The sequence below is a fragment of the Pleurodeles waltl genome, chromosome 4_1 (genome assembly GCF_031143425.1).
Source record: "Pleurodeles waltl isolate 20211129_DDA chromosome 4_1, aPleWal1.hap1.20221129, whole genome shotgun sequence".
Classification (NCBI taxonomy): Eukaryota; Metazoa; Chordata; class Amphibia; order Caudata; family Salamandridae; genus Pleurodeles; species Pleurodeles waltl.
This window is the reverse complement of record NC_090442.1, coordinates 703,150,252-703,175,119: the sequence shown is the minus strand read 5'-3', so window position 1 is coordinate 703,175,119 and position 24,868 is coordinate 703,150,252. Positions and strand designations below refer to the sequence as shown.

Here is a 24,868-nt window from a genome sequence, read left to right as displayed (position 1 = left end):
TGAATAAGCATCATTACATCATAGGATATTCCTCACTAAAATCTCAACCTTTTCAGTTAGACAAGTGTGATGCTATTAGCTGGAGCTGCACAAGACTGATAGCTATAGCTGAAAACAATGTGCTTACCTATCTGTAGAACCCCACAGCTATGGGAAGTCTCACTCTTCCTCGTTGCAGTTCTTTAAACAGGTCAAATGCCTAAATACACATTCAATGTCTGGACCACTTTAATTATGTATGGGTCTTCAATGCTCCCATTCTGCGTGATACAATGACGCCGGAAATGTGTTTCTTTTTCCCCATCTACAGTACATTAATTTGAAATGTATGAGTTGGTGAATGAACTGCAGCCAGTGGAGATCAGAAACTCCTGTCAGTAATATCCTCTTACTGTTTCTGAGCTTTGCTGCTTATAGCACATACACTAACTCAGAAACTGAGTTAATTCGTGGTGTACTGCAGACAGAAAAAATAAATGCATGGACACCTTTTACATCAGTGCATTGCACAGAAAGGGATCATGATACTGCCAGAGCCATACCACAAACAGATGAGCTGGCTCAGCACAGAGTCCTTTGCTGTCTCACCAGACTATTGTTTTCCAAAATATTCACACGCAATAAACAAACATTGAGGTGATTTGGTCAGAAGATTTAATCCATTGATCAGTTAAAAACTGTCATTCACATTTTGTTTCCACCCAACATCACACAGCATGAAGCAATGGATCAGCTCACTTTGCCCAGTGGCATCCTTCAGTTTGAATGAATGCAGAATGCGTATGCACAGTGCTTATGCACAGCGTCAAAATCCACCAAAAATAGTTAATTTCTCTTCCCTGTCAAAACTGGTTCCGTGTGCTCTCTTATTTTAGGTTTTTAATAACTACTGGCATTGTATCTTGCCTGCACTTTGGGTGGCCAGTGAGAGGGTGGTTTATTTTCAGTGTCTGTTTTGAAGTTGCTGTTATAAATTATTTAAGTGACATTGAAATCCAGAAGATTTCCATGATGTGAGTGTTTGGTTAGGCGGTGACTTATTCTTGTCTCCTTCAAAAATAATATCAACCTGCATGGCACAACTAAAAAGCGTTTTATTTACAACATTGCTATGGAAATTGTCATATCAATGACATTTTTAAATTGATAGTTTTATTGCAAGAATATACATTCATGTTTAGGTAGCAGGGTATTTTTTCTTTATCTTTGTGGCATTTTCTTGCAATAAAACAACACTATTCCACTAGCTTGCCAATTCAGACCGACCGGCTTTGCAGATGCTTATTTTGTGTTTGAGTTGTATAAAGTGCACAGATATAACTCGTCAAATTTTCCAGGTGAATGTATGAAATGCAGGCAGGATAAGTCAATAACAGTGAGCAGGAACTGCCTCTATGTTTCTGACGTGCTGTCTGAAGCTTAGCCATTAACTGGGAGAAATTACGAGTTATATGTATTTCGTTTAGACACTTAAACTTGAATTACGTGTTAGGTGCACTGTCCATGATTAGCTGCCATGCACCCTTAATTAAGTGTGCCAGACAAAAACTGGAGCAGTTCACATGAAAAAAAAAAAAAATCCTCTGTGCAGGTGTGAACTGTTAGTTTGACGAGGGAGAATGGAATCCCGCTCCTGGAGGGAGCAGTAGGGTACTTCACCAAAATGAAAGTGGATGCCTGAGGGGTCCCTCTGATTCCTGCGTACCCTCCCTAGTGCTGCCATCACAGTGCACTGACTACCCACCACCATGTGGGGGCACTGCCAAAGCGCCTTTGACTCTGCAATATTCCATTTTATAGAATAAATATCTGGGGCCCTTTCGATAACACCAAAGTGTCCAGAGGGTGCCATACAAAGTAATAAATAACAGTTTCACCCTTCAGGCATTCTCTGTAATATGTCCTTCAGGCACAACAAACGGTTCTCTGCTCAGCCAGCTCCACTTTTCATTATACGGCCCCAGGTGTTTAATGTGTCCGTCCGCATGCATCGGTATCCATTTTTTCAATAACCTCTTAGGGTAACTTGCAGCGCTGGATTACCAAATAGGCAAAATAGGCACCGGCCAATGGGCCTCACTCCTTTTAGGAGCCCCTCAACAACGGATCAAAATAATATTGATTTGATCTTGAAATAAAATTACAATCAAGCTTTCTTAAATTGTTTCCAGAAGATAGAAAAAAAATGAATCAACTCAAAGAAACGAAATGTTATATTAAAGTCTCTAGAGAGAAAATATTCTATTATAGTAATGTACCCATTATCAGCTTAAAGTACAGAAATCATAAACATCAGATTCATTTAATAGTTTGTCTCTTAAAAGCACATCTTCTGTCAGCTGTCAGTTTGTAAAAAAAGAAAATCGGTGCAAATTAAGTATGTATAATGTTTAGTTTTGTGTTATAAAATTGATTTATTAAAATTGTTGGTTGGATAAAATTGAGAACGTATTAGGAGGTACGGGGCGGGGGAGGAGGGGAATGTCGACTGCCTAGGAGCCTCCACAAGGTTTAATCCGGCACTGGTAACTTGCCCGCCCCATCTTGATATGTGCATTTCTCAGAATTTCAAATGTTGATTGGTATTTTTAAACCAGCATTTTATGTTACCCTGCAAGCAGATCCAAATACATTCAAACACATACTGTTGCATTGAAGGGTAGCAATTTAGACTATGGTGATGAAGTGATACATTACCTTGCGCACTAATGTTCGTTTTAAGTGATACATTATCTTGTTGAATAATAGTTTTTTTGTTGGATCTTGTTTATATTTAGTGCTTTCTAATTTTACGATTTTTCTAATATGCTGTTTTCTTGTGTTAGTCATGGGATATACCACAGTGAACCTGTTTAAGCTGCACCTGTGCTAAATGTGGAGTATGCCTATTTAGTCTTTTTAATTAGTCGCAGAGTGAAAACATGTATTATGCAATAAAATCACAGAAAGGGAAGATAATCTTCCTCTATGGTGTCTGTACTTATTTGCAAAATAATTAAATACACCCTGCATCTACATTTCAGATTTAATCAATTCAAGCATGAGTTTATAATCAAGATCCGTACGCCATATTCCTATTACACAACCCTTAATTAAAAGGTGCCTTTCATCTTGTACCCAAAAAGTAGAATTAGACACCTTCGAAAAGCAGAGTATTGTAAAGCCTAAAATAATCGGTATGCTTAAGTATGAAATAGTCTTGTTCATGTTCAGTCTTTGAAAATTAGAATACACTGCACTTTAAAAAGTAGTTCATCCATTATCATAAATTAAACCGACTTCAGATTATATTCTCTTTTCTCAAACTCCGTTTCCTCGCTGGGCTTGTATACGTCCCTGCTTGCTTGCAAAACTCACAATAGCTCAATTTATGTTTTGATAAATACATACAAAGTGTAAATTGGACACTGCAGATTGGAATACTGTCTGTTAGAAATGGGGTCTTTGGTTGGCAGTCAGGTTACCCCCTGTTCAAGCAAGGACCCTCACTCTAGTCAGGGTAAAAGAGAATCACCCTCAGCTAACCCCTGCTTATCCCCTTGGTAGCTGGGCACAAGCAGTAGGCTTAACTTCAGAGTGCTAGGTGTAAAGTATTTGTACCAACACACACAGTAACTTAATGAACTCACTACAAAATGACACAACACAAGTTTAGAAACTTTATCTAAACAAAACAAGACCAAAACGACAAAAATCCACAATACACAAGGCAAGTTATCAATTAAAAAGCAAAAAGAGTCTTCTTGTAGTTTTAAACACACACTAACACTGTTAGCGTTAAAATGTACCTTGAGTGCGTCAAAAATAACCCCGCACGGACGAGTGTGCGTCAAAAAGGGCTAGCGATGCGGCAATTTCACTCACGACCGAGACCTTGTGACGTTTCTCCTTTCGTCGGGTCGGGCGCGTCGTTCCTTCTCTCCGCAGGAGATCGATGCGTCGATCCGGTCAGCACTCTCAGGTCAGGGCAGGCCTTGCGTTATTTTTACATGCCCAACGGTACTTGCATTAGAAATCCAGCCGCACGATGATCCCAAAACCATGCAGCGCAGGTTGCGATGTCACCAGCCTCCGTCAGCAATGCTGCACGTCATTTCTCCAGCTCCGTGCATCGAATCTTCAGTTGCGCTGCAGGAGAGTGTCGATTTTCAGTGTCAAAGTCGCGTCGAACATTTCCCCGCACGGCGTCCTGTGCGTGGATTTTTTCCTCCTAGGATGCCAGCTTCTCCTTTCAGGGTCCCAGGAACTGGATGGGCACAACAGGGCAGAGTAGGAGTCTCTCCAGAGACTCCAGGTGCTGGCAGAGAGAAGGCACACAAAGTACAGTCTTTGCCCTCTTACTCTGACAGAAGCAGCAACTGCAGAATACCTCCACAAAGCACAGTCACGGGCAGGGCAGCTCTTCTTCCTCAGCTCTTCAGCTCTTCTCCAGGCAGAGGTTCCTCTTGGTTTCCAGAAGTGTTCTAAAGTCTGTGGTTTTGGGTGCCCTTCTTATACCCATTTTCTCCTTTGAAGTAGGCCTACTTCAAAGCAAAGTCTCTCTTGAATGTGAAATCCTGCCTTGCCCAGACCAGGCCCCAGACGCTCATCAGGAGGTTTGAGACTGTGTGAGCATTGTGTGAGGGCAGGCACAGCCCTTTCAGGTGTGAGTGACCACTCCTCCCGTCCCTCCTAGCACAGATGGCGCATCAGGAAATGCAGACTATACCCGAGCTCCCTTTGTGTTACTGTCTAGTGAGAGGTGCAACCAGCCCAACTGTCAAACTGACACAGACAGGGAATCCACAAACAGGCAGTGTCACAGAAATGGTATAAGCAAGAAAATGCTCACTTTCTGAAATTGGCATTTTCAAACACACAATCTTAAAATCAACTTTACTAAAAGATGTATTTTTAAATTGTGAGCTCAGAGACCCCAAACTCCATATGTCCATCCGGTCCCAAAAGGGATCTACACTTTAATCATATATAAGTGATAGCCCTCATGTTAACCCATGAAAGGGACAGGCCTTGCAACAGTGAAAAACAAATTTAGCAATATTTCACTGTTAGAACATATAAAAGACATTACTATGGGGGTCATTCCCAGCCTGGCGGTCCCGCCAACAGGCTGGCGGTGCTTCCAGGGCCATTCTGACCGCGGCGGTAAAGCCGCGGTCAGAAAAGGGGAACCAGTGGTTTCCCGCTGGTTTTCCCCTGGCCCAGGGAATCCTCCATGGCGGCGCTGCTTGCAGCGCCGCCATGGGGATTCCGACCCCCTTCCCGCCACCCTGTTTCTGGCGGTTCTTACCGCCAGGAACAGGATGGTGGGAACGGGTGTCGTGGGGCCCCCTAACAGGGCCCCATGAAGATTTTCACTGTCTGCTTTGCAGACAGTGAAAATCGCGACGGGTGCAACTGCACCCGTCGCACCCCTGCAACTCCGCCGGCTCCATTCGGAGCTGGCTTCCTCGTTGCAGGGCCTTTCCCGCTGGGTCGGCGGGCGCCCTTTTGGCAGTCGCCCGCCGGCCCAGCGGGAAAGCCAGAATGGCCTCCGCGGTCTTTTGACCGCGGAGCGGGCAAATGGCGGTTTCCGCTTGGCGGGCGGCGCCCGCCGCCCCTCAATGTTGGAATGAGGGCCTATTTTGTGTTAGGACTTGTGCCTCTAGTTGGCAGAGGGATGCACCATGTCCAAGTAGGGACCACAATTCTAGTCAGGGCAAGTCAATTACACGCATAAATTTACCTGTGCTCACCTCTGGTAGCTTGGGCAGAGCAGGCAGGCCTAACTTAGAAGGCAATGTGTAAAGTATTTGTGCAACACACACACAATAATCACAAGGGGTACACCACAAAAAGACTTCATATGGATGTGAAAAAATAAAGCTTGTTTATCTGGTTAATTCAAGATCAGAACAATATAGATCCAAATCATTAATGGTTAAATATTTGCTTAGCAGGTTTAAACAAAGCAAGGCTGATAATCGATGATGAGATAGAAGAGGTGCCCAGGGTCTCCTTGGCACAAGTGCCCATTGAGTCCACAGTTTGCGGTAATGTCCGGACTGTGCTCCTCCCAGGGAGTGGGTCAGTGATTAGCAGGTGGGGACGACTGTGGAAGAACTGGGATGTGGCCGGGTTTAGTGAGGCTGCTTCCAGGTGTTTGAAGCAGGCAGGTGGCAAAGGGTACCAGGGCCGCTCTTGTTGATTGAAAATACAAGTCGCAAGGTTTGGCAAAGCGGCTCGGGTGACTGAAGCAGCGAGCAGCAGAGTTTGGCAGGGCCGCTTAAGGTGATTTAAGATGCAAGCAGCAAATTTAGCAGGGCTACTCCAGGTGATTGAAGATGCAAGCGGCACAATTTGGCAAAGCTGCTCAGGGTGATTGAAGCAGTGAGCAGCAAAGTTTAGCAGGGCTGCACCGGGCGATTGAAGATGCAAGCGGCAAAGTTTGGCAAAGCCGCTAAAGGTGATTGAAGCAGTGAGCTGCAAAGTTGAGCAGGGACAGTCCAGGTGGTCAATGATGCAAGTGAGCAGCAAGGAAAAGCAAAGTCCAATCTGAGTCACACTGGGTTTGGTGAGTGAGTCTTGGGCTACTGGACAGAGATCAGCAGGTAGCAGGGCAGCACAACAAAGAGGGAGAGCAGTTCCTGGGAGCAGTCAATACTGGCAGAGCAGCAATCCTGGTGCACAGCAGTCTTTACTCCAGAAGTTTTCCTTGGATCCAGAAGTGTACTGATTTGAGTGGGTCATGGACCCAGTACTTATACTAAAAAGTGCCTTTGATGTGGGGGATGACTACGAAGATTTCTTGTGAAGTGCACAGACACCCCTTTCAGGGCCGTCCCAGCTCCAGACTATCAGTGGGAGGTAATTAGCCCCTTTGTGTGGACTCTGGTCACTACCTTTTGAGGTGTGTGTGTGCCCTTCCCAATCTCCTCCCTATCAGTATGCAGATGCATGCAGCTGTGTATCGTATGATGTGTGTGTCTGAAGGGAACGTACAAGTATAAATCTGTCTTTACCAGTAAAGAGGAATTATTACTACTATTCCAATAGTACTAAACATGATGCAGCTACTCATCTCAGTTCAGGATTAACAGCTCAAAGGTTTTATGATGAATTCCCAATGTGGACCTATGACAGGGGCAGGCCTTACAGTTTTTCATTATGAAAACGTATAAGTATATGTACTGCCTTTTAGTGACATGTCACCCTGCCCTATGGGCTCCCTAGGGCCTACTTTAGGGGTGGCTTATATGTAAGAAAAGGGGAGTGTAAGGCTTGGCAAGAGGTTTTAAATGTCAAGTCAGTGTGGCAATGAGACTGTACACACAGGCTCTACAGTGGCATGTCTGAGCCATGTTTACAGAGCTTCTCATGTGGGTGGCACAATCAGTGCTGCAGACCCATGAGTAGAATTTAATTTACAGGCCCTGGGTATATGGTATACCACTTTACTTGGGACTTATGGGTAAATTAAATATGCCAATTGTGGTTACAGCAATGTTACCATGTTTTGGGAGCGAAGCACATGCACTTTAGCACTGATCAGTAGTGGTAAAGTGCGCAGAGTCCTAAGGCTAAAGCAAAAGATGGTCAGAAAAATAGGAAAAGAAAGGCAAAAGGTCTGAGGTAAGGCCACCTTAAGGGTGCCAGGTGCAACAAATTGCTATTCTGTGGAAGGTGGGATTTTGGGCAATCAGGTGCACAAACCCCTGATGGCACTCTTTTGAGGCAGTAATGGGGTATAAAATGGAATGGGGGTAAAATTAAGCCTCACATCTACAATCCTAAGGCATAGCGGGTTATCACACGTCAGGATTCAAAAGACGATTTGTATGTCCATTTCTTGGTTGGTGCAGGGGAAAGGGAGATGGAAGATCAGTCACACTGCCCTAAGACGTCCACTACATAGTGGCACAACTATGGAATATTATATTGGTTGGGGCAACACCAGTAATTAAAATTATGTGAATTTAAAATTATAATTAGGGTAAGTAGGATGATTAGTTCAGGTTAATTATATTTATTTAAACTGATTTCTAAAATAACTAAGGCTTATGCTTAGGTTTAGAATTAGAATTGATGTTAGTTTAATACTATTTGTATATAAGTTTAAATCAATTAGGGCCGGTTAATGGTAGGCAAATGTTTAAAATAAGTTCATTGTGGGTTAGATAAAGTACAATAATTTACTTTAATTTAAAATGTGATAATTTAAAAGGAATTAGGATAAATTAATGGCTAGGTCAATGATATTTGCTCATTTAATTAAATTATATTTAAAATGGTAAAGGGCTTGGCTAGTAACAGACCTAGATCAAGAGGGATTACTTTAATATAATTCTATCTGAATTAAAATAATTTAGGGTTAGGTTTAATGTTAGTATTAGGATTAGGTATAGTACAAAAGTATTTCAAAAATTAAAAAAGGGTTAAGGTTACTATTAGGGCTAAGTTAATAATGATGAATTATTTTTAATTCATTGGATTACAATAATTAAGGATTCATTTAAACCTTAGCACTTTGGTTAGGACAGGGAAAGGAGATAATTTAATTAAATGCAGTTATAACAATTTAATTGTTAGGATTAGAGCTGTTGTTACAATAACAATAGTACTTAATATGGCATTTTAAATTTTACATTTACAGTTAGAAAAACAAATTAGTAAACAACATTATTAATAATTGATTTTTTTTTTTTTTGTTAAGTTGGTTAAAACAGTAGTCCACTCCTGATGGTTCGTTTGGGGGAGTGGCAAACATTGAAGATTTACTGTCCATCAATGTTCGATTTAGTGCCATCAACATAGTTGATAGTATAGAACTTTGAGGCACAGAACACAGCCGGGACTGGGCTCTTAGGTATAGGAAATGCAGGATGTTCAAGGGGATAAGTAAGGTCATGGTTGTACATGTGGGTCTAAATTCTGATCCCTGTACATGCTCCTTTCTACACAAGGCTAGTAAATATAAATTATGCAGTGATCACCATATTCCAACATTGTTCCCAAGAAACATTTTGGCAAGCCAAGATTGATGAAAGTTAACCAGAGAGAAAATGCCTGGTAAATACCGAAAGATATCGAATTTAGTAAAGAGAGCACCATATTTGACATGTAATTCCCCATTTTCATGAGGAATCCGTGAAATATGATATATTTGCCACACCTCAATCGAGGGTATCAGTATTGACTTTGTGGCACTTGCAATCAGGACCTAAGTGTGAATTTTGTGCTGGAAGCAACATCTTGCCCATGACCTTTTAGGTACTGGAGGCTGCAGAGAACCAGTACAGAGAGAAATGTAGGGAAGGTCAGGTGCAATTTTTGTCTCCCTTTGCAGCTACTAGATGCTTCAGGGCAGGACAGTGAAGGACAGGACAGTGAAGCGAAGTTTGAAGGTGAAGGGGTGGGAGAAACATGATAGTATATTTTATGCAGGAGGTCTTGTGTAGTGCTACCAGCCGACAAGAACCTTCCTTAAAGTACTGTAGAGGGATATGAAAAGAATGACGGAGGTAAGAGGAGAACGAAGAAGCAATATTATGATATGACCGGACTGTTGCCATAGTAGCACTCAGGGCCATATTTAAACTTTTCGACGCACAACTGCGCCAACGCAGTTGTCCGTCAAAAAATTTAACGCCGGCTAACGCCATTCTGAAGCGCCATGCGGGCGCCGTATTTATTCAATGACGTTAGCCGGCGTTAGCCTGGCGCTGCGGAGTGGTGTGCGTAAAAAAAAATGACACACACCAGGCAGCGCCGGCATAGGGGAAAATGGAGCTTGGGCGTAAAAAAATGGGGCAAGTCAGGCTGAGGCAAAATTATCGCCTCAACCCGATTTGCGCCATTTCTTTTTGACGCCCAGACGCCATTAACATGACTCCTGTCTTAGCAAAGACAGGAGTCATGCCCCCTTGCCCAATGGCCATGCCCAGGGGACAGTCCCCTGGGCATGGTCATTGGGCATAGTGGCATGTAGGGGGGCACAAATCAGGCCCCCCTATGCCACAAAAAAAAAACAAAAAAATACTTACCAGCACTTACATTAATGTCCCAGGGGTGGGTCCCTCCATCCTTGGGCGTCCTCCTGGGGTGGGCAAGGGTGGCAGGGGGTGTCCCTGGGGGCATGGGAGGGCTCCTCTGGGCTCCTTCCGAGCCCACAGGTCCCTTAACGCCTGCCCTGACCAGGCGCTAAAAAATGACGCAAAAGCGGCTGGACGTCATTTTTTTTGACCCGCCCACTCCCAGGCGTCATTTTTGCCCGGGAGTATAAATACGGCGCACATGCCTCGGAGTCATTTTTTAGACGGGAACGCCTACCTTGCATATCATTAACGCAAGGAAGGTGTCCACGCTAAAAAATGACGCAAACTCCATGAACTTTGGCGCTAGATGCGTCTAACGCCAAAGTATAAATATGGAGTTAGTTTTGCGTCGGAATTGCGTCAAAAAAAACGACGCAATTCCGGCGCAAACAGAGTATAAATATGCCCCTCAGTGTTTCATCACTGACCACTACAAAGTGCTACAAGGTGCACTTCAGAGGATGATACAGAAGGCTGCAAAAAGAGCAAACACGCAAGGTGACCAGAAATGACGAGAGGTTGAAGGAGTAAGAAATTTTGATTGAAGCGGACAGAGAGGAAGGAAGACATAAAGGCTCAAGGTAAAACTGGGGTGTAGAAATGCAGGCCACCATGAGTAAACCTCTCTTTGGTTATCCATAATCAGCAACTGAGTTTACCTTTCTAGTAGTTTAATGTAATAAATTCAACTCTGAAGAGTATTATAATATCGCTATCTTGTTTTTAAATGATGCATCATATACCACAAGTGTTGTAAATAACATGCTATTGTCACACAAATTAATGGCACTCAATTTTCTGGCCTTGTAAGGATGAAGGCTCAATTTGCCTTGCCAGGATTAAATGTGTGCTGCAGGTCATACATGCTATTTACATCAATTAGAAATGGGAGATATGCATGATGTATTTCATAAAAGTACATTAATATGTAGTTACTAGTTGACTGGGCTTTTAGTGAGTTCAGAAGGACAAGAGATGTTTCAGATTGACATTAGTGGATTGATGTGTATTTCTTAATTAAAAAGAAAAAATAATAAATAAAAAATATATATATATAAATATATATATATATATATATTTATATATATATATATATATATATATATAAATATATATAACAAGAAGAAAACCACTAAACCGGCTACATCCACCTAACAAGGCTGGTGCGAAAAAAAAACGGTAGTGGTACCTGTTTTGAAATATGAAGAAAAATTTTCTGCACTTATTAAAAAAAACAGAAAGAAACCGCACTCGACATGTCCACTCCTCAAAAATAAAGTTTTATTTACAAAAATATATATTCTCCATAAGGAAGCAAACTGACTCAAAGGCAACACGTTTCAACACCAAAGTGTCTTCATCATGACCAATTTGGAAAAACCTGGGCACATTTCAAACCATGTTTAAATACCCCTTATAATGAACAGAGAACAAAATACTGTAGAAAAGAGAAGAAAGTTTAAAGTTCACATGACATTCAGCGATTCAAAACAAATACTATAAACAATTTAGTACACACAAATCAAAATGCAATTGCTAATATTTTAAATCAAATAACCTGATCATCCCAAACTATGAACCCTTTATTAATAATGTACATCAAGCAAATAAAAATAAATATAGCAATAGCGTCTTATCATTTTGAAGATAAAGATAATACTGACTTCATAAGCAATCAAAAAATAAAAAATAAACTTAAAGCATGAAAATAGTAAGCAATCATTTACAAACTGCCAACAGTGTGTATGTATCCTATTTATGTCTAAATGTCCTAAGTTATAACCACAACCTGAGAGCCCATACGGAGAGGACGGAGAAAAATAAACTAAAATAAAATAAAATAAAATACAAATTCCCAATGATCATAATCAGAATTAACCAACGTTGACATAAAGTTCCTCATCCTCATTGAGGCCCCCGGGGTCTTTGTCCCGAAAATAATAATATATTCTGATTCCCTGACCCCGTTAAAAAGAGGATTTTAGAACTTTACAGGGCCATTAAGAATTATAAAGCAAACACAACAAGTGATGGACGGAATGCTGAACATTGTCAAACATTCACCCACAGTACAGTGATCTGGGCCTAAATCCATCGTTTTTTTGCTGCCCATGCCATTCCAGTTTGGACCCAGCCATATGCAAATCAGTCTTGACCCTGTTCCCCATGGGAACAGTCCAGCCCGAACTGCAAGGCCAGGTCTTCCCTGGACTGGAAACAAGCATCCTGGGACCGGTTTCGGGGTTTGATGTACATTATTAATAAAGGGGTCATAGTTTGGGATGATCAGGTTATTTGATTTAATATAATGTCAATTGCATTTTGATTTGTGTGTACTTTCTAATTTGTTTAAATTGTTTATAGTATTCGTTTTCAATCTCTGAATGTCATTATGTGAACTTTAAACTTTGTTCTCTTTTCTACAGTATTTTTTCTCTGTTCATTATAAGGGGTATTTAAACATGGTTTGAAATGTGCCCAGGTTTTTCCAATTTGGCCATGATGAAGACACTTTGGTGTTGAAACGCGTTGCCTTTGAGTCAGTTTGCTTCCTTATGAAGAATATATATTTTTGTAAATAAAACTTTATTTTTGAGGAGTGTGGTTTCTTTCTGCTTTTTTTGAATAAGTGCAGAAAGTTTTTCTTCATATATATATATATATATATATATATATATATATATATATATATATATATATATATCCAACAAACAAAGCGCCAAAACCAATTCCTGGAAGCAACCATACATTTAATAACAGGTATCATTTGCAGCATGCACAATCTTGACGTGTTTCGGCTTTCCTAAATAGCCTTGTTCACGGGTGAGCAAGATTAAGGTCCTCATTAGGAGTTCGGCAGACGGTTTTCACCGTCTGCTAAACTTCCAATGGGGAGGTTGACGCCACATAGGCTACCTTCCAGCCAGACCCATCAAGAGTTTCAGTTTGACCTCGGTTTCCACCTGCCAGCCTAGTGGAAAACAGGCTGCAGCATTGTCTCTGGCTCGAAATTGAGCAGGTGGCAATGCTGAAGCCAGCAGGGTCCATCAGCACCCTCGCAATGTTCACTGTCTGCCAAGCAGACAGTGAAAATTGCGAGGGTGCTTGGCAGGGGGACCCCTGCACTGGCAATGACCTAAGTGCATAGCCTCCCTGTGGCCCCCCTGCACCTGTTCTCCATCAGCCTTTTCATGGTGGTGACTGCTTGCAGCGCTGCCTTAGTGGATTAGGATCTCCGCCACTGCCAGACTGCTGGGATCAAAGATCCTGGCAGTGCTGGTGGTTCCTTGGCAGTATGACCACCAGGGTTTTAATGTGGTGGTCGGACCACAGCATTGGCAACGGTCCTGACCACCACTGCAAGTGTGGAGGTTGTAAGACCGCCACACCCGTAATGAGGTCATAAGTGTCCTTTAAATCAAAATGTCATGTGACTTGCCTTTCACATAATACAAGTACCAGAATTCACTTGGAGTATCATTTCAATCCTTCTCAACACCGCAGTGCTAAGTATTGCTGAGTAGCCAGTGTTCTACATCTTGCTCAAATGGCATTGATTCACTGCAGTGAAATTCACAAATAATAGCATCACAGTGCAAAATATTCCATAGATGTAAAAGTGCCCACATGCACATTGCAGTCCCAACATTTAGAATCCTGGATCCGATTTCATGTTGCCTCAGTTAGTACAATGTCTTTAAACGTCAGGAGTCTGGAATCATCTCAAAGAGGTAAATATATCTCTTGACTTCCTTTCTCACCATCCTATAAAATGTAAAGTCCAATCCGTAATGTGAAGGCAAGCGGGTCATGCCTAAAATTCAGCACAATAGATTCCGTCCCAAGGGTGCCCCCAACCCTGCAGGGCGGCTTTGGCAAATACGTGGACAGACAACCATAGATTCAATGACCAACAAACAAAGTGCCAAAGCCAATTCCTGGAAGTAACCAAGCTTTTAACAACAGGTATCATTGGCATAATGTACAATTCTGATGCATTTCGGCTTTCCTGAATAGCCTTGTTCACAGGTGAACAAGATGAAGTGTCCTTTAAATCAAAATGTCATGTGACTTGCCATTAATTTAATACAAGTACCAGAATGCACTTGGAGTATCATTTAAATATATATTCACTGAAAAAAGCAAAGGTTACACGGTTGCTATAGTTAGTAAATAGAAAAATAATTTTAAAAAAACCTTGCCAATGATTTAATTGCAAATGTTGTAGTGATATTATCGATGATGTCATAGAAGATGTCAGGACTGATGTGTAATATGTGGGGTAATTAGCAGTGCATGGCTATGGTCGGGCCTGTGGGAGTGGCAGTCCCCGGGGACAAACTGGCCTTAAAGGGGGACGCTCAGCCTTCTCCCCTTGTAATTATTAGCTGTGCCCCAGGGGAGTGGTGGTGCCTGGGGCCGAAAGTGGCCCGGGCAGGGGGCCGCATGCACTCCCTATATATATATATTGGCATTTCCCCCCTTGAAGCTGGCCCACCGGGGGAGAAGGGGGGTTTAGAAAAACAAAAAGTGCAGAAGACTGTGAATATTTTAGTTTTTGGAACTTATGCCGAAGATTTGCCGATAAACCAAAAATTTGCAGCAAAAGTAAAAAAATAAAATGTTTTTAGCACCCACCAGGCCTAGGGGGGTCAGGGTCTCCCTACCCTGCCCACTTCACTTGTTTTTTGTGCATTTTGTTGGGATGGAGGCTGAGACCTGAGTCCCAAGATGGCAGCCAACACTTCCTGGTTGAAGTGTTTGCAGCCAATCAGATCCTTCAGATCCATGGAGGATTCGCATCCCTAGATATCTATAAATCTCTTTTCTTTAATAACTCAAAAGCTACTGAGGAGATTAGCACCAAATAACAAAAAGTGATTTTTCTGGACCAAGAGCTACCTTTACACCAAATCCAGTGTAATGCTGTTCAGCATTTCGGATGTAGTCCTGTCCAAAATCCCTATGGAAAATTGCATGGGGAAAACACGTTTTGGGATCCCTCCCTTTTTATCGCCCCTCCTTGACTAATCACTCTGAAACTTCCAAGATAGCAGCTGAAGTGAGTGGCAAGCAAGTTTTAAAAATTTCATGAAGAATCTTCAAACAGGGGCAAAGTTAGTAAGAAAACTGAAATGCTTCATCTATGGAAACTAGGTTTAACTATACCTATATATATATATATATAATGTTTTAAGTGTGGTCTGGGCTATTTTAAACTTGGGTAGTGAAAAGGGAGAGGCAGAGTATTAAAGTGTTGATTTGCATAACAAACTCCTTAATTATGCTTGTAGGTAAAGATTTGAAGAGGTTGGTGGCTTGATATAGAGGGGGTTGAGTGGCAATATAATTAGTTGTGTATGTGGTCTTTTGAATGGAGTTTGTTTGCTGTACATTGTTGATTATGAAAGTGAATCGGACATGTAGTTAGTTACAAAGAGTTTGTTTTATTCATTTATGTTGCTTGGTTTCATAGCTCTCATATGAGGTCCAACATTTCCTTGGAATAGAGAGCAATACAGCAATTGTTTGTGAGTTGTGGACCTTTTCCTGAGTTGTGTACTGAAGTTCAGTTATCTGGAATCTTTATCTCTTGCACCCTACCGTATTGGCGGAGTTGTAATGTTCACACCATTTCTGCATGCAAGCTCAACTGATAGATTTGATCTTGCATGACTGATGGTTACCCAGTTTAACAGTGTTATATATTTTATATTATTAACATGTTATCCGTGAAACCTGAAGGGCAAAATGATTGGTCAAACACCTCTTAATGGATTAGAGGCACAGAAAAAAATTGTTAGGAACTATGAATCTTAGGTTTTCTATCGTGATCATATTCCCTTTGATCTGAAGATTGTAACAAAGTGCCTTTTGTGGACTGAAGTGGATAGTTGTTTGACTATGTGCTCTGCGAAACAGCTTACCAGAATTTAGTGCCACTACTCTGACCCCTCAAACATGTCAAAATTAATTTATACATAATTGGCATATGTAGCTTTTCTATAGTGCTATAATACATGGTTCCAAAAATACACCAATGGCATGGAACACGACATGCCAACTTCGGATTACAGTACTACTATGCCATCCTCCAGTGTGATAAACATGATTCCTGGCCTACAACTGCAGCCAGGCAGCTGCACTTTTAGAACTGCAGCATGACCTGTTGAAATTACCCTTTTTGAAGGGTAAAAACTTCTCATTTAAGTTTTTATAAGTCACTAATATGTAGGCTTTGCAGTCCACAAGGCAGAGTGCTTGGTTTATAAAAGTAGGTTATGTATAGATTTAACGCAAACATCTCTTTACAGTGACCAGTGTCCAAAAGCTATTTTCACTATAGGAAGGCTGGCTGACCTGCAACTAGAAAGCAATATTAGATCTTAGTCCTGCTATCTCGGTTTAGAGATTAGCTAAGAAAATGATTCAACAGCTAAGTAGCTATGTTTACTATTTATTAAAAGTCCAACTTAATTGTGAAGTCTGAATTTTAATTAATATTAAGGAAAATAGACTTTAAGAAAGTTACTCTTTCCATGCCTGCGTCTCCTGGACGCTAATTTGCATTAGCCTTCAACTGTCTCTCAGCTGGTGAATGGCCCTTATGTTGTGTGAAAACAGATCCCAGAGCAGAGACAATGGCTTGGGTGTGGGAGGAATTTTTGTTCCACATGCAGGAAGACCAGTTGGCCTGTGCCCAGGCGCCTAATGTATTTCAAATTGTTCTCCCCTGTCAGAAGCAGATGTCAGATGACTCTTAACAGGCCTCTTCCTTTGCTTCGTTTGTTCTCACAGTAAGGCAGGTACTAAATCCAGCAAGGGGAAAGCTGCCCTCAGAAGTGGTTTACAGTGACAACAGAGAAGGGACTTCTCATTACCCTCTCCATACCTCTGGGTGGGTGCACAGACTCTGCACAAGGGGAGAAAGATTTCTCAGTTTCGGAGTTAGTAAGTGAGGGACACTGTGAGGTTGTTTGCAGAAGGCCACATAGGAACTGCTGCAAATGTGGGTAGAGTTACCCCTGGGACGTTTTACCCTACTAGCTAAGAAGGAGCCAGGAGACACCCCCACCAAAACGTTAGTGCCTGGCATAAATGAGGCACCTGAATATACCTTCTTCAACACACTCTGGACCTGTGGAAAGGGCTGCACCTTCAGTTTGAGACCTGTGAGGAGAACTGAAGGGCTGGGCCTGCTGCCACTTGTACCAGGACAAATAATTAGACTCAGAGGGTCAGTTGGTTGGCCTCCTGTGTTGTTATAGGTACACAACAAGCTGCAAGAGGCCTTTTTCATGATGTGGACAGCTGACCAGTACCAACTGGACCTGACTTGGACCATGCTGGTGGCTTCTGTGGAGTGTGTGTGTACTGCTCCTGAGGTCCTGAGACTCTTGGCTGTATATTACCAGACTTCTACTGAGCCTAAGAACCTGAGGAAAACATTTGAACTTTTTTGGAGGACTGGGACAAATCTCCCAAACAGACCGTGCTGGGCTGAAGCTACAGGTTTCTCCCACTATCAGCAATACCAAATCCTTTTCAGCAGGACATCGGTGAGATGATATGCAGCCTTCCCTCTGTGCAAAATTTGAATTTTCCTGCTGGGAGGTTTTCTCACCAAAACAAATAGCTTCACCATCACCTCATCCAATGCCTATCCAAGATCATGGAGCCCTCTTCAGATACGGCCTGCTGCCTTTCCCTGCTCAAGGATTTTGACTTCTAGAAAAAAGACTAACGGCCTGTTTTAGATTTTGGCAGATGGGTTACTCTGTCACAATGGTGGTGGATAGCCCGTCTGCCGAAATCTAAATCCCATCGGAAATAATGAGAGTTAGATTTCGGCAGACTGGATATCTATCACCGTTGTGACATAGTAACTCATCCCCCAATATATAAGTCAGGCCTTAAGTCCAAGATAAGTCCAAGATAAAACCCCAGACTACGTGAACGGTGTATCCGAACTGTGCTGCTTCGTAGTCAGCCTGAAATTGCACATATGTCCCAGTCTACAATGACCATTAACTACTATTGGTGCTTTGCACTTTGTGGTAATATTTTTACTAAATAATAATTAAAAGGTCACATTTCTGGTTCCCCTTATTACATTTTTGTTGTTTTGGTGTCATTTTGCTCATTAAATTAAACTATATTCTTATCAATTGTAGTGTGTTTTGTCTTTTTCCTAAATGTTTTACACATTTTCTTTAAGTTGAGCATGTCTGTTCTGTGCTATGCTACCACGGGTTAGGTTTAGGTTACATTAAATTATTAGATTACATTTACATTATTGAAACATTTTACTGGACACAACTGGATGTGGCCTTTATTACTTGTGGTGGACCTCAATCCACCCCAACTAAGAAACCACTTTCTCACAGAGATGAAAGATAAAAAGAATATGTAAATGAACGGCAAGATATTTTCCCCAGCCAAGGGAATTTAAAGTCATTATGAGGAGGGCTTTGGAAGAGAAAATGGCTAACGTGTGTGGGCTTGGGGGAGTGATGAAGGCTTGTGTGTGAGACATGCTATCCAATGAACTCCTGATAAATCCCCAAGTTCTAGGCCAATGTGAATAGGTATTTCTGTGTAGAAGAGCCTGAGACTATCTACCCTTCCAGCATAACCTGTGACAGATTTTCTTATGCTCCTAACACAACTGGTGAGGTCTTGTAGTCTCAGATATCAGTCAGGTGGCTCCCAGACCTTTATCCTAGGGGTAGATATTTCTGAACAACAGTTGACTGGGACTGGCCCTGTGACGAGTGGATGCAAGTCAACACCATAGACAAATATTCCAAAGGTACCCTGTTTAGACGACTACACTCTAGCTTGACAAGTAAAGGCTGGAGTCTGGTGAGTTTTGGTTGTTGAACTTGGGTTAGGAAGCACGTCCTTAGTAAGAAAAGATCTGTTTTCATATCAGACCAGGGACAGAGCAATCATCCTGGGGATAATAGCTCTGCCTTAATTTTATTCTGAAGGACTGACAAGTCTGTTTTTTGAGACCTAGAAGTATTATTCTAAATTGAGTATCAATACTTTGGGTGATAACAGTGAGTTATTAACAGCACCCAGCAACTTCAGAAGTGTTATGTAAAGCATTATCTAAAAACAAAGTAGCATTATTATAGTACTCCTCAGGGTTGAGTTGAATCTGTAATGGGGGCAGAAACGTAGATATTCCATTGGATACATTAAACTATAAAGAATGACATACTAAGCAAACGTAACCAGTTTACTTGATGTATTTGTATGCCCACGCTGTTTTTTTTTTTTTACTTTTCTGGTTCAAGTTTGTTTTGAATTAATTCAAAATGCCAGAGATTATGCAGATGTTGGATATAGAATCAACATGTTTTGTAGTATTGCATTTAGATTTATTATCTAATATATTAAACAAATAGACAATTTTGTTATGGCAGGTAGTGGCTAGCACTTGGAATGAAATTGAAAGAAGTATTTTCATGCATAAAATAATGGGAAAAGAGAAGAATGCTGGCCTTGGTTTAGCACAAAATCAAAGTAGTTCATTTCAAAATGTGTTGTTCCCACCGGTAATGGTGCATCTGCCAAAGTGCCGACATAGAGTACTCAGTTAGGTAACTGTTATGAAAGAAGTGAGAGGACGGGACAAGGGGTGGAGCACAATTTGATGGTATGCCGATGATAAATCTATCACATTTAAATATTTTGATGATCCAATCATATTTAACATCTCACTAATCCTGGGAGGGGAACTGATCAACCCATATGTTGGCATTTAAATCTCTCAAATCAACACACAGTCTTATTCCTCTACCACTGGGTTTCCTGGTGACCACAATGGGAGCTAATAAAAGTGAGTTTTCTATAGGCTCTATGATCCCTTGTTCAACTAACTTGTTTAGTTCTTGCTTTAACAGTTCTTGCATAAGATGGGGAATGGGCCTGGCCTTATGAACCACTGGAATAGCATCTTCTTCAAACTTTAATCTTGGTAGTTCTTCAGAAGCCCTAATCTGTCCTCAAATAATTGTGGGGATTATTTGCATATTCTCATTGCTGTCACTGAACAATCCACTATCAATACCTGTTCCTTGTTATTGGAATCTAACTAATTCCCAGTTCTTTTTGATACTTCTATCCCAACAAGTTGGACCCTTCCCTTGCAATGTATACCTTGAAGGTTATAAGCATGGTTAACATCCCCACTTGTGGCATGGGGTCTCTATTATACCCACCTGGCTTTATGTCTCCAGTTTGTAATTTATACCCTCTGTTTTGAAATCTGTTTTCAAATACACTATAATCCATGAAAGTGAAAGGTGAACAAGAATTTGCAAACACATTTACCCTGATACCATCTAATGTAATGTCACAAGCTAGATGAGCGTTATCTAGGTTATTAACCCCTTCTGTTTTTTGTTTACTTGCAATACACATTTGTTATTCAATTCCTACACTTCTTCAACTCTGTGTATGGGTTTCTTGTCATTTTTTTCAACTTTTGCAAGCATGTGCATAATGCCCTTTCCTGCCACACTTCCATTATGTGCAGTTGTGAACTATTAGCTAAGTGTCTAACATTACCACACCCAAAACATTTGTTTTTGCCAATTTCATTGTTAGAATCAGTACCCTTTTCATAAAACACCTCATGTACCCTCAATTCCTCATCCTGGTTCATTCCTGTCTCTTCATGTTTTAAGTATATTTTAACTTCATTTACCATGTCTGATTCGGTGGAGTGTTTAATCTCTTTCATACATTATGTGTGCTCAATGCTTTTTGCGATGTCTACAGCTCCCTTCAAATCTGGATTGTGAGCCAGCAACTTTTCTTGAATGCAAGAATTGTTTGTGCACCTAGGTAATTGATCACGTATTAATGAGTCTCCAAGGTTCCCAAATTCACAAGTGTTGGCCAAACCCTTAAGACATGCTATATAACTAGACACCTTCTTGTTTTTCCCTTGTGTTCTACTGAAAAAGTATGCCTCTCTAAAACCACATTCATGCTGTGACCAAAGTGACTTTCAAGTTTGCTAAATGCTTTTTTATATTCATCTAGCTTGTCCCCTTCCTCTTCATCTTCTATGCTAGGTTCTAATATATTTTCATATACCTTCCTCCCTAGAATACCCAAATTGGGCAACAGAATGTGTTGTTTTCTCACTGGTGTAAATTGTTCTCCCCTATTGCTAATAAATTATACTCAAATAATTTTGACCATTCCTTCCTTGGTAACTTGGGTTCACCTATCTCATTAAGAAAAGGAGGTGACTGTGACATACTTGCTGCCGCCATCCTGGAAACAATATACCTTACAGAAAGATTAGGTGAGCAGAATTTCCTGAAATGTCAAAATACTTTTAGGTGACTGCCAGTTGCTTCTCTAGTGCTCTATTATTCTGGCAGGAGTTAATTAAACCTTATTTGGCAGCTGGATGTAAAGTTTTTCCTGATGCACACTTATTACCTTTGAGTTTTCTTATCCTATAAGTTCACCAAAATAAAAGATTTTCCTACCACTAAGCACATATATCTCTAACAGGGTACTCCCAAACCATGTCCACAATACCTTCCCATTTACTTTCTTTAAAACCAAGCTCACATGTTCTTTTTGATGTAAAAGAAAGGGTTAAGGCAAGGTAATCATTCAGCCTCCTCGCAACGGAGCCTATGCCCCTCCTGTATGCTTGGCTGTTATCCGAGGCCCCTCCTGTTTCCTTGTCTGTCAGCCAGGACATTCCTTCAGATTCGTAAAAATGGGCTGATGCTCCTCCAGTTCACCCGTTTATCAGCCAAGGCTCCTCCTGTATTCTTTTTGTAATCTGAGACACTCTGAGACACTGTCAGTTCCGACTCCTCTTCCAACCCGGAACTCTCCAATGGATTTCTTCCATACTCCAATCTTTATCCTTACGAAGATGATGGGCAAACACTGTGTTGAAGGGAGGATTACTTATCTTCTTAGCAGTTCCTTGTTCCAGTGTGTCACGCCACCTTATACATCACAGCGCTGACACATGGCGATCACAACAGCTCGGCTCCTTTACCTCCGACTGAACTGACTCCGCCTTGCTCTTCCAAAGTTCCTTTCTTCACTGAGCTATGGAATGCACTAGGCCCAGTGCAACTCACAGGTAAGGTCTATAACTCCGTTTGAAGTGCCTCGTTATAGTTATTATATTTTTTTCCTGTTTTTTCTTCTAGTACGACCGCCTACTCCAACACTCAACTTTGCGGGCGTACCAAAACACAGAACTTGCTTAAGTGGGTGTGCTGCTCTTGCTCAGCTGTCCGCTCCACCACTCTCCAACCGTGCAATGACCCCGCCGCAGCCACTAAGACATGCTGGATCCTGCACACTTATTTCTAGACCTCAGGTAGCACGGTCAACTCGGGTCACCCTCATATGGTGCTTGTCCATCTTCCTTGTTTTATTGAAGGGGCAGTAGCTACCTTTGACCAAGTTTATCTGGTATGTCTAACAATCATACCTTGCTACTTGCAGTCCATAGTTCCTCCTCAGTGGACGTTGCCTTCTACGACTAACACCAATGAGATAGCAGCACATGGACAGGGTTAAGGAGTCTTCACTGCCACCTGCGGAGTCTAATCCCACCCTCATCGCCAAATGTTCTGTGTAGTAATCACATAGAGGTAAGAGGAAGCCAATTTATTAATTCAGAATGGACTCTTCAACCGCCATATCACATCTGACCAACATTCTACATTGAACTTCTGTCCGTTCCATTATCCAGCAGTCAGAGGTTACATCACTGGAACATACCATTTAGGGTTAACTTATATACATGCTATAACATTAGAATAAATTAACTGCTAATGAATACAAATATTGTTGAGTATAATACTTATCAATACGTTACTATTTAATATATAATTGCAGATACTGTAGATAACAGTTCGATTTTAAAGATTACAACAGTAACCTCATAAATATGCAGAGCTCTTGGATAGGGGCTCCTGAACTGTAGTGACCCTTTGAACCACAGAGACTGCAGAGGTCCATGCTAGGTTGCTGATGAATGAAATAAACGAGCAGTGTTCAGTTTTACTTTGAAAGCCTTTAGAATTTACTGCCACATCCCCATACTGATAAGTTACTGCTATATCACAATTTTGAATTAAAAGCACACAAGAATGCTTTTATGTTAATCAGATAATAGATAATGGGCATGATTAGTATTGTGTTCGCTTTCTCTTCTCATCAACAAACACTCAGATAGTGTTATTAAATATATTGTGATAAGATCCAACTTCTAAACACTCAAAGAAATATTAGCTGCTCGACAGAGGATGCATTCACCAACAGAGGCTCACCCCTCTTATTTGAAATGAACATAAATGAATATCTTAAACCTGGCACTCCATTATAATAACCAGTTATACCAGAGTGCATTTGGAGAGCCAGATATTTCAATATCTTACTGTAAGCAGTGATGTCGACGCTGTTCAAGCAGGAAATGGGTAAATGTACTATTATCAGAGTGAACAGTTTTCCTGAAATTGACCTATCCACCCATGAGCATCTAGGAATTAAATTAATTACTCTAACTATTCCAATGTCTACAATATCAAAATAATAAGAACAATAGTCGTATTCAAACTGCATTAATTTCCAGAATTTTCTTTTTTGGTTTCTTGATGTTCAGTTTTTGTTCTCTACTTGATGACCGCGAATATTATATATGTGCACTGCCAATGTTCTCCTTTTGCCTGAAGGAATGAAAACCCTGTCCAAAGTCTCATAAATGTTATTAGGGTAGCTGTCGTACAGAAAAAGGAGCACTATTTCTTACTGACTAGAGACAATATATACATTGTGAACACCAATTTTGTATTATTCTATAGAGTGCACACTCACTCCAAAGCAATAAAGTAGATTTGAAAACATGGCAAGTTCGGTAAATGTAAAGTGGCTGCAAACTGATTGGGGCAATGCAACATATACTGTACGTACAACATTGAAGCATTGCGATGATGTGTTTTCATCATAAAATGATCGTTTGAAAAAGGTAAAAAAAATATCTACATTCCAAACTCTATATTTGGTCAACCACACAAGAATATCGATTGTAGATGATGGTCTTATTTACTAAGGAACTACCTCAAGGGCAATAGTGTGTTTTTGCGATATGTCTCCAGCCCATACAAAGTTTATCATCTTTTCCTGTTAAGTCAAAAACTCTTGCTCGACTATTGTTGGAAGCGTTTGGAGTAGGTCTTAGGCATAGAGGTATTTATTTATACAAAGGACATAAAATCGACCCAAGCAAGCTATGTTAGCACTCCTAATCTTCAACTACTTGCATCTTTAAAATTGGCCAGTTGCAGTCTTCTAAATGACAAGGCATTTGATTTTAGTAGAGGCCATATTAGGCTGATTTCGAATGGTCGCAACTTAATCTTGTGTCAGGGAGAAATTTAGTTTCGCAGATTTATTTTTTATATTTAGGTTAAATCCTGACACAAACTTTTCTGATAAGGATAACATTGCTGGCAAGGATTCTCCTTACTGCTCTGCTTTTTTCGAGGGTCCTTTCCTCCAGGTGCGCACAGCTCCATTTGATGCACTTAAAGATTTCTTTTATTGCGGCCTCCCCTAACCGGGCACTGGTGGTGCAAATCAAATCTCCCTACATAACCCCTTCAGGTGGGGACAACCCAAGGCCTTTAACAGTGGAGGTGACGCAACCAGGCCCGCGGGTATCACGAAGCTCCGATGACATCTTCACTGGCAGTGCCAACAGAGCTCTTTTGCCAAGGCATAGAACCAAA

At 41.1% G+C, this 24,868-nt stretch overlaps 1 protein-coding gene across 3 annotated transcripts in view; it reads right to left on the bottom strand.

Annotated features, from left to right (window-relative positions):
- SFMBT2 (Scm like with four mbt domains 2) overlaps positions 1-24,868 on the bottom strand; it is an 872,139-nt gene that overhangs the window by 234,091 nt on the left and 613,180 nt on the right. The gene's annotated exons all lie outside the window — the stretch shown is intronic.